Source organism: Struthio camelus, chromosome 16 (assembly GCF_040807025.1).
Source record: "Struthio camelus isolate bStrCam1 chromosome 16, bStrCam1.hap1, whole genome shotgun sequence".
Lineage (NCBI taxonomy): Eukaryota > Metazoa > Chordata > Aves > Struthioniformes > Struthionidae > Struthio > Struthio camelus.
The window spans coordinates 22265854-22276966 of NC_090957.1; positions in this window are offsets into that span (position 1 = coordinate 22265854).

Sequence of the window (11113 nt, forward strand, 5' to 3'; positions counted from 1 at the left end):
CTAGCTTGTCAGCTGCTGAAAATAGACTGACAAATACCTACTAATAACCTAAACCAGTGGGAAAAAGTCATAGTCTTGGGAGAAAAATAGGCAGACTGCAATTTTAAGGATTCGCTAGGAAATGTTCTCCCTTCACAATTTGAAACTTCTATAGAACGTGCAATGACTCAGGACACATGGAAACAGGATGGTCCTAGTGGTTAAATATGGATTTAAGAACTTGACCTGCCTATATCAGGTTATAGCAACTCTGACCTAGCCATTCTTTTTCAGCATTACATTTTGTTCCCCTCCTGTGACAGGTCACTTGGTCTTGAGGAAGCAGTTCTGCCTGATGTGGAACGCAGACAACCAAAGACATCAGTTGTATATCCTAACTTCACACTCCCCCTGCCCACCCCAGCAGATAGCTATAATACAATCTGAACAAAGAATCAAAAATAACCTCTTCCTGACCCTGTATTAAACTTTAATTTATATCAAATTTGTATTTTTCTTTTGCTTATTATTGTTACTGGAAAAAATCATTTGCAGATACTTCTACATCCCAAGTTTTCCTATGTTTTCTTTTTCAAAGAAAAAACAACAGCAACACAACTTACAGGACTTGCTTAGGACCTGTTTGTTATAGGAGCGGCAGATGAAATTTCCTTACTCCAAGTTATCTAAATCTGTCAGCTACAGACTGACCTCTGTCAATGTCTTTTATTTCCCACCTTAACAAAGATTTTCTCCAGCCCGAGCAACTTCTCCAGACTGTATAAATAAAGGCACTGGCCAAAAGGGAGCCTGAGTTGTTACCTCATTATGAAAAGTGAAATCAGTGCTATAAACGTACCTATTATGTGCACTGGAGTGATGCATAGGAGATAATTTATCTTGTGTTGCAGGAACCTCTCTAGAGAGCACAGATCCTCACACAATGTCTCCTTGAAATGAGGAGAAACAAATTTTTAGAGAGTATTTCCTTGTGTAGTCTTATTAATGGAAACAGCTGCACAGTAAGGAAAAAAAAAAAAATCAATGGCTTGTTCCATAAATTTGCTACAGTATGTGTTGCTATCTTCCTTATAGTAAGGGTCAATATTGAATATTAATTGAAAATCAATGGTTCCAATAACACTTCAACTGGATATGGACTATAGCTCAAAGTTTTCTTATATTGTCTGTGTTGCTTTCTCCAATATAGTCTTGAGTACTTCATTTTTTGACTATAATTAAAATTACTATCATGTGCTGTCTGAAAACTGATCACAGTCTGTTCATAAAAATCTGCTAGGAAATGTATCATGATGATCACAGCTTTACACAGAAACTTCTGCACGTAGCCAATACAGTGGCGCACATCCATTCGAGAAGATCAGGCATTCAGAATACACACAGAGAGAGATTGTTTTTTCCCCATTAATGGATACAAATGCTGCAGTTTAATTAGAGAAATTATACCCTCAGAACCTTCCAGAAGCAAGGCTTTGAATGATAGGCCCCTTGATTGTGCAGAACAATATCTGAAAGAGTGTGGCACAAAAATGATGCCCATAGGGCCATTTCACTGTCTATCAGGACAGATATCCTGGGACATTAAATAGATTACATTTATAATAATTACGTTAGAATTGCAGTGATGAATTCTGACAGCTGTAACTTCTGCAGGGTTATGACTGGAATGCAAAACTGGGTAGTATCTTGTCACACTTGTGTTTTTCTTCCAAGACCTCAGTTTCCTTCAAGAAGACGTGGAATAACTGAAATTAGTATTAGCAGTAGTATATCTTGCCTGTAGATTTGTAGCAAAAACAATGGACCCATTTCAATTAACTGTCAAAAGACTGCTATTACTTAGCAAATTATGATTTAAATACAATTTGGAATTTAGTCTGGTAGCAATAGGGAGCAAACACATTGCACTGTACTGAAAGTCTGCAAGAGGGCTAACAACGTAGTTTATGAAAGTCCTCTCTAACACTGACATTGAAGTTGAAGTCATCTTTCCCCAACTACAATGCATAAAACAAAGAAATATAGAGAAGTTGCTGTACATCGTTTTGCATTAAGTTGCAAATAAAGTTCAAATAAAGTTGCAAACTAATGTTTCTCATACAAAGTCCTCCTCTAAGCTCTTCTGCATTTTTCGGCAAATAAGGGGGAAGAAGAAGGGACTCGTAGCAGGTTAAAACAGTTTGATGCCTTAGAAAATGATCCCTTTGACACAATGAGTGCTACACATATATTCTCAGTTGTGTTTAAATAGGACATTGTACATTCCTCATCCAAGGAACTGCACACAGAATTACAAGCGGAGTCATTTTCATGTCTCATGCCATAGGCACAAGTCTGGGATGCAGAACCAATCACCCAGAACTACTCAGGGAGAGCATGGGAAAGAAGTGTTCAGAATGTAAGAAGCTAAGGGCTAATTATAGGGACCGTGTGAAATCTCTTGGCAAATATCTCAACATGGAAATTGTTATCTTGTTGGTATCTTTCACTCTACTACTTCCCAAATACCATTCCACAAATATTTATTATAGCTTTGTTTTGATTAAAAGAACATCTCTGAAATTTAAGTATGTGAAAAGCTTTGAAAAACATGCAAGACGATGCAAACCACATTTGTTAATCTGCTTCCCTTTGGTAACTAAATAACTTCAGTCTCTTACAATATTTTTAGATCACATCTTGTTCCTACTTTTCCCTAGCTCTAGTTCAGTCTGATATTTAAACATACTCATAGTTCTATGCATCATGTACGTAGCCTGGCTAGTACTACAGGCAAAGAATTAATTGCAGGATTAAACCATTGGATTGCAGTAAGTGAATATAAGAGGAAAGTCTAGTGACTACAAGCAGAAGCAAAATGAATAAAAGAGAATCAAGAGCCAGCAAATCAGGAGGCAAAGTATTTTAGCATCTAAAAAGCATTCCCCTCTGTAAGTCTTCCAAAGGTATCATCACGACTGCAGTATTTACTTTACGTTGGAAATGCCTGAATGAGCAGCATTGTGTAGAGGCTGCCCTTCCAGTGAAGGAACAGAGAAGAAAGATTTAACAATACCTGGGGTACAGATTTATATTCTTTGCTTCCTATGGCCCTTCCTACAACCAAAATGCCATAGAAGGGAATGGAGTTACATCTAAGAGAGATTTATTTTCTTCCTCTCTTTTTCTAAGCCAAACTGATCTGGCTTGCCTACCTGGGGCATATCCCAGCTCCACAGCCATCTAATACCCACATTACCACATAACCATAGTGCCATTCCCACCTGTGATTCAAATGGAGGCAGATTCTTCTTACTTTGTGCAATCTAGATCTCCAAGTAACTTAAATGGGAAACAGTTCTAATTATGTCAGTTACATGCAAAACAAAGCAAAGCAAGTGAACTTTTATTCCCAATGCCAATTGTAAAGTGGAAAAAAAGGCAATTTATTCATGAGCTCTACCTAACTACAGAGGGAATACCTGATAGAAAAAACATCCAAGTAGTTCACAAAAAGGCATAAGGGGATTCTGTGGGTGCAACAAATAAAGTAAAAAGCACTCATTGGGATATTATTAATACACTCACTGGGATATTTTCAGTGTTTATGAAATAGCCATCATCTCCAAAGAAAAAATATCCCATCAGAAGATGTTCTACAGCTTGAATTATCAACTAGGAGGCCAAATCACAAAAGGCACAGCAGATATTTTGGTAAATTAAGTAAACAATTTTAGATTGAGTATCTTTCTGGGATGCTTTAATTCAACTGTCAATTCAGGGGTTACTTGACAGATTTTTTGAATATAGGTCTTGGGTTTCAGTTATGCCTTGCTATGAGCAGTGACATGAAAGGAGCATCCCAAATGAATAGGAATTTTCAGGTCTGTAGAAACTGGGCATGCTCTTTCCTTGGCACGATTCTTAGACTGAAATATTCATCTTTAAATTGCCTCTGTATCTCTAACTGGGTTGTCTGGCTAGCTGACAGACAAGTCTTAGTAAAAGACAGATTTGATAAATATGCCAGGAGAAGAATTTGCAGTCCTTTTACACAAAGAAAAGAGGAAAAAAAATTAGAAAAAAAAAAGATTAAAACAGGAGAAAATACAAATTGCTCAGCTGTCTTTTCTCATTAGAAGACTTCTGGAAAAAGGCAGTGATAAAAATGATCATTTAAGCCAAACAAACACAGGTAGAATATTTGGGCTCCTTCCCAGCCTGATGGCTGATCTTCTGGTATCTCCTAGATTTAAGCAGGAGGAAGACTACTGACAAGCCCACTTCCACCGAAGTTGTGGGGAAGACTCCTAAGTCCCAAGCACTGAGTTTATATCACTTTCTATTTGTCCCCTGCTGTCCAAGCTCAAGGGTAACTAAGGGTATAACTAAAATCAAAGTTTCTCACCGGTACGTGAAGATGTTTTAAGCAAAAACAAACTCGATATTCTTCTGTAATCACATGCCTCCAAGCAGAGTTTTAAAAAGTCCTGGGATGTTCATGATAAACTGATGAGAGTTTTCAATACCACCTAAGTACCTCAAGTCTCTAAACTAGCTACCCCAGCTCCCCCTGCAATGAATGGATCAGGTGTCTCCAGAAGGCACTTAGGATCCGAGGATGTGAGAGGGGAGGACTTAGTCACTCCACAGATGTACCCGTCTCTGCTGACTACAGAAATAAGATATTTAAAACTAGGTGGGAGGGATGGGAAACTGTCTCCATAACTTTAGGTGCATCAGAAGGATTTTTGTTGTCCTTTTGGGGTGGAACCCAGCCACATGATTGTGCTGTCTCCCAGCACCTCCTGGCAGGGTACATTCAAGGGCAAAGCACTAATCTGAAAGCCTTCCCACTGAGTCATATTGCTCTAAATCTGAGCCCACAGATAAGTGAAGCTGTCATTCTTAATAGCTTTTGCCCAGCTCACAGAGGTAATGAGATAATGCTTGCTTTTATGCGTATGAGTATCCTGCTTCTGTTAGCAGCAGGATACACACGGGAATTAAAAGGAATAGGCTAAATTCCCTCAGGTTCAGGACTCCAGTCTGAAAGATAATGCTTCCTGAGCTCTGGCATTACTTTGCCCACAAATAAATATAAGAACAGAAATACCACTTTCAGATGAGGGCAATGACTAAAATTTATTCTGCAAATGATCCAGACTGGTCCCGAAGATTGATCAAGTGAATTCAGTTCCTTTGTCAATGATTTTTCTCGACTATTATGCACTGACTTGATCAAGCTAAGGGAGCTGGAAGGAAATCTAAAATTATAATTCAGGGAGAAAAGGTTCTTAGTAAATGTTTTTTATTATTATTTTTAATTAAAGTGAGGTGAAATAAGGTAGAATGGTGGTCCTACTTCAAGATTAGACCCATACCACGTTACTAGAACTTAACAAAACATAAAGGTATAGTCAGTTATTTTCTCTCCAATTTTCCTCTTTTGAGATACCCTTGGAAGTATCCAAACCAAAATGAAATATATAACATAGAACACATCACAGCTGAGATCACATTCACTAAAATGTGAGAGAGCCAAAAAAAACAGGACTACGTCCAACGAGTCCTTAACAGAGGTAAGCAGCAGCCTTGGGAGTCAAAGAGATGGTAACAGCTCCCTCCAGGCATTAACCAAACACGCCTGAACAGACTGTCTCCTGTTTTTTTTTTCCCCTACTGTTTTATTTCTCATTTAAAACCATGTCAACCTGCACACCAGTGTAAAAACGTTCTCCAGAGAGTTTTAACACATATTACGCACTCAGTTTAAGTCCCTTATCACAGCCAACCCGCTTATGAACCATGCCTTTTCACCTGACTATGCGAGAATAAATACAACCACTGTTTTCATAACATTGTCTTAGCCACTTGCACTGACCTACTTTCCTGGAGTTCTCAGCACAAGTTGGCAGTGGTAAGCCTTACTGGCCATACCTTCTTTCCCACTGGTTTTCCTGCTCTGTGTTAGTCTGCCAGGGTCTGTTGTCCTGAAGGGCTCTCTTAAGGTTTCTTTGCCAGCAGCCTGTCAACTGTAAGATACTGTCTGTGACTTCTAGGTCGATTAATATTGATGATCTTCTTCAAGAAGAGATTTACTGGTACAAAACAGTGACCTTTCCTGAAATACTGATCTGTATGAGTCCGGCAAAATGATGTTCTTCCCATAGACATATCCATCTCTAGTATCCAAAAACGAAGCTGTTACCTTGGTGCACAAGGTGATTGGAGAAACAACAGGAAAAGAAAAACAACAAATCCTGCCCTAACAAACAGCACAAGAACACAATGCAGCACATGCTAGAGTTGATGAGCATCTTCCTTTTAAGCTAGTTGTGCCTTTTATCAGGCCCTGAAGATGAACTCAGTGTTCATCAGACTGGGTTAAAACCTCCTTGGAGGCTATGGAAAGGCTGTTAGAAAATATGGTGAAATGTGATGAAATATCAGAACTCAGATCTGCCAGCACAGGGGAGTGTGAGGCAGCAGTAAGCACAGGCTAAAAACATTTGCTCTAGGGAGCCACTGAATGCCTCCAGGAGCCGGCAACAGTTCCATTCCCCCCACACTGAGATATGATCATTTATGGCCATAGCCAGCAACCCCAGCCAGCCCTCAGCACCCTGCTCCTGTAGGACTGAGCTGTCACGAGTGCAGGGACTGATGATAAATGGAGAACCAATAGTTCTTCAGCTAAAAGGGTTGTGAGAAGCTTTGTTCTTTCCCATTTGCGGGTACTGTAGCGACAGAAGAAATGCTATTTCCTTGGACAAATATTTTAAAACTGTTTCCTGAAGTCAGTGAAGTTCTGCTATGTCTCTGCCTACAAAGCGTTTTGGAGTAATATGCTCAAAGCATGTGTCTTAATCTCATGGATGCCTTTGACCTTGAAAGGATGGCAGTCTGAGTTTAAAGGGTGCTGATTCTCAGGGCCAGCTAATTTCAAAGGGATTTGTAGAGGCCCAGCACTTCCCTAGCTGAGAAACACTGTGTGTTAATATCCCAGACCAGATCCTCAGCTGTAATAAACTTTCTTCAGCTTCCAGGAGCTGAAAGTACAACTTGTTTTACTAGGATACTAATGATTCCCTATTTCAGTAACTACTGGAAAAGCTTCACACATGACAGCTTAGTTGTCATACTCTGACTCTGAAGCTCTCAAATAGGACCACAAGTCTATTTGCTCTCATACAGCCATCCTACACTCTTCCCTGTGTCATACTATCCACAGATGGATGAGCTAAACTTGGCATTGCTCATACTCAATATTATACAAAATATTTTATCTACCTTACTTGGTTCACTCTAACAGTGAAAGAGTTTTAGATGCTTCTGATATACACTGCAGAGCAGAAATTGTGTGCTTGACCCACATGCTGAGTTTGCCTAACCAGAATGGAAATCTCAGGTACCCCAGGAATATGAGTTCCAGGTCTCCATCTGTTGCAGCTTCCTTTTGGCCCAGAAAAAAAACTCAAAAACAATCTTCTTGGAACATCCCTTTTCTAGATACAACTACTATAATGAAATCATTTCTCTGATGTTCACAAAGACTGAAAGATGCATTATCAAAACCACAGACAAACAAAAAAAGTTACTTGAGTTTTGGCCAAAAGTTCAAGTCTATCTTTACATCATTGAAGCTGCTCGCCCATCCCTCCATATTCTGATTTTTGAATAAGTGGGCATAAAAGTACTTTAGCTCACGTGGAACAGTGCTGAGTGTAAAAGTCTCTGCTGCTTCAGCAGCTGGGCTATTCCAGCCCGGATCCTCCCTCTTCGATAATTTACAGTCACTCCTCCTTACAGTTTATTCCAACAGAATATGGTTCAAGTTGCACTGCCAAAGGGTCTCAAAGTGAAAGAATAACTATTTCACCTGGGACTACATTTATATTTTTTGAACCTGCTGCTCTTACATTTCATTGATGGCTCTTAATGAAACAGTCCACATTGCTGTATCTGCTACAGAGGGGAAAGGTCATATCTATGGGTTGAAGACAGCAACAGAAAATCATTAATTTAAAGTCTCACGCTGACCTGATTTACTTCTCATCAAAAAACAGATGTGTCAGTTTCTGGATCTTGCACCTCCAACTACTGAAAATAAAATCCTTCACAGCAGATCAATCTATCTAGGAAATTTTCTGTGGAGTCAAAATACTGAGGAGAATGATAGGAGTGCAAAGAGGAGTCAAATAAGAATTTACCAGGAAGAGTTTTTGGGTTTTTTTTTAAAGTTCTACTTGTTTGCAGATACAGTCTAGAAAAAGAATCAGTTCCCTTCTCCCTGAAGACCCCACTGACACTTATATCACAAACATTGCAGAAAATGAAAGAGTTTCTTGAGCTGAAAGCTTAAATCTAGATTTTGCTGAATACAATTTCTAAAACAGAATTGTCTTGGAAACTTGCTGGGTACGACATATTAGTAAGTTAAGTCATGAAACAGGAGTATTACCTTTTTAAAAATAGTTTTCATGAGACTATCAGCCCTGAGTAAACTTAGTTAGAACAAAAAAAAAAAAAGGATATTTAAAAGTATCCAATCTAATTGACTGAACATATGAACGTCAAGTGTAATAAAAAGATATTGTTAATTTTCACCAGTGTGCGCTGCACCTGGGAAATGCGAGACTGAAGAGAAGTAAATGTTTACAAAATGGAAAGCATTGCTAAATGTTTGCTTTTAAGTAACACGGCAGCCAAACTGAAAGTGATCTTTCAGCTTTCAGTGCAAGGCATCCTACAGACATGTAGGGTCCTTACTGAACGTTTGACTAATCAGACCTGCATACACACACCTCTAAAACGTGTCAGGAGAAAATTACAGCTGCTAGATCAGGTAACAGCAGGCAGCTGCGTAGTGGCTATTGCTTTTCATTTCTCTGCACACATAAAGAGGGCATATATTTGCCTAAAACCTGCAGTGAGATCCTCAGTGCCCCCCCGCGCTCCAGCCCCACCGCAGCGAGTTGGACCATTTCCCTGCCCATCTTACAAGCAGGTCAGGCAAGGCTCAGTGCAAAACCTCCACAAAGACAGTCAGGATGCGCACGTGTACATCATCATCTGCTTCTCCTGTCTTCTGCACAGATCTGACGACTGTTTTGTTGTCTTGGAAGGAGGTTAGGTTCGTTTGCCCTAATTTGCTCCTCTCAAATCCTCATTGGTTGTTACTTGGCACAGATATTTTCTAGGTGCGTACACATACTTGTTTGATGTCTTGTCCTAGTATTTCACTGGTAACTGAGTTAAAGGCATCTATTTCAGGGGCACAGAGCCTGCCAGGGACAGATCTCTCTTAGATCAGAGAGCTTTCTGCTCCGTCCTAATTTACCGGTAAAAAGACTCCCATCAATATGATCGTTGCTGGCAGGATAAACTGATAGTATGTCAGAGCTGTGACAACAGGACATTTCTGTTGATTGTGTCCCTAGCACACAAGGACTTGTTGAAGCTATTACTGCTGAAATTGGTAAAAGAGAGTAGACATGCTGCTGTTACAGTTACAGACAGCTGTGACAGTATTCCAAGTTAAGATTAATGTGAAATGAGGTTATAAGGCAGCATTACCAAATAAGTACAGCATCTGATTACTGAACTAATACAAAATAGGAAGTATTGGACGACATACAGACACCTCAGACCATGCATTAGTTCATATTTTCACATGTCCAGATTATGATTTGCAGTGAAGTAATAACCCACATCCCCAGCTGCTATAAATCATAGTCAATAGCAAACCACTGATTGATGACATCCAAGACTGTCCCTGCACATTACATAGCCCCTCTCAGACTGAAGGGTGTCAGAACACTTTACAGCCATTTCAGCACCACCAAAATGTAATCACCGCTAAGGTGGGGAAAAAACAGCCATGTAAATTATGAGAATTCGTAGGTAATAGAATGGTATTTGCCTAAGAGAAGATTTCAGATTTGTGATTCTTGTGGGCACCTAACAAGAAACAAGCTACGAGTTCTCATTTTAAAAGGGAAATTATGAGTATCAGAGATCATGTTCTTTGTCTGAAATCTGACTTTCAAAACAAGAACCAATCTGAAGTATTCCCTATCAAATTTGCACCAAAAGAATAATGATTCTGGGCAATTCTACCTTTGGTACAGGTAATATTCATAAGATATATTACTGGTATGAAATAACTTGCTTTAAGATGCCTGCACTGGGTACCAGCCATGGCAGCACAGAGCTGGGTTTCTCAGCTCGGAGTGCCCTGTCCTGTCTGCTGGAGCACCTCCTTCCACGCTTACATGGACAGTGCACTTAGCAGCACCTACAAATCTGTATTTTGTGCTGTGAGCACTCCTCTTCCGTGCCCACCTGAGGCAATGCAGCACACAGCACTGCTCTCATAGTCAATGACACTGCTCCAAGAACAAGCCAATCTCCCTGCCCATAACTGAGTGGCAAAAGAAGTGTCTGTCTGTAATTCCAAAAACAGTTACAAATGATGAAAATAAAGACAAAACATTTCCTTTCCAAATCTATCAACCTATCTCAGAATTTCAGTTCCTGGTGTAGCGATTGCACAAAGATCTTAACTCTCAGGTTTTGTTACTTTGATTTTTTTGTTTTTTACATACATTTCTAACCTGCATGGTTAGCCAGGACAACTAAAGCTTTAAAAGTTCACTATCCTGAAATACATATTTTAAAAAGTAATCCACAATTATAATTTTTCCTGCAATGCCATGACCTTTTTTCCAGCCTCGTGACTTTGAGAACTTAAATTGTAACTTCTGAGAACTCTGATTGGAAAATATGTGTAAAATAAGTACTAATTAATTTCTCTGTAAATAAGCACCATGGGAGGTCAGGCTAGTCTGCAGCATTTCTGCAGTTCAATTAATAAATTCATTTAGCACATCCTAGTAAGGGGTTAAATCGCTAAGTTTTCGTCAGTGTTCCAATTCAGTCCTTTCAGTAATTCCTGGAAATCAGTTTAGTACGTACTTTAAGTATTATCTACTTATTCATAGAAAATACATAAGAAGACTACTTCTAAATATTGACTTCATAGTCAATTAAACATGACACACAGTTGCTTTTACTGAACGGAAGTACTGGAAAGTTGAAAAAACAAATGTGTATCTGCGAATTGCCATGT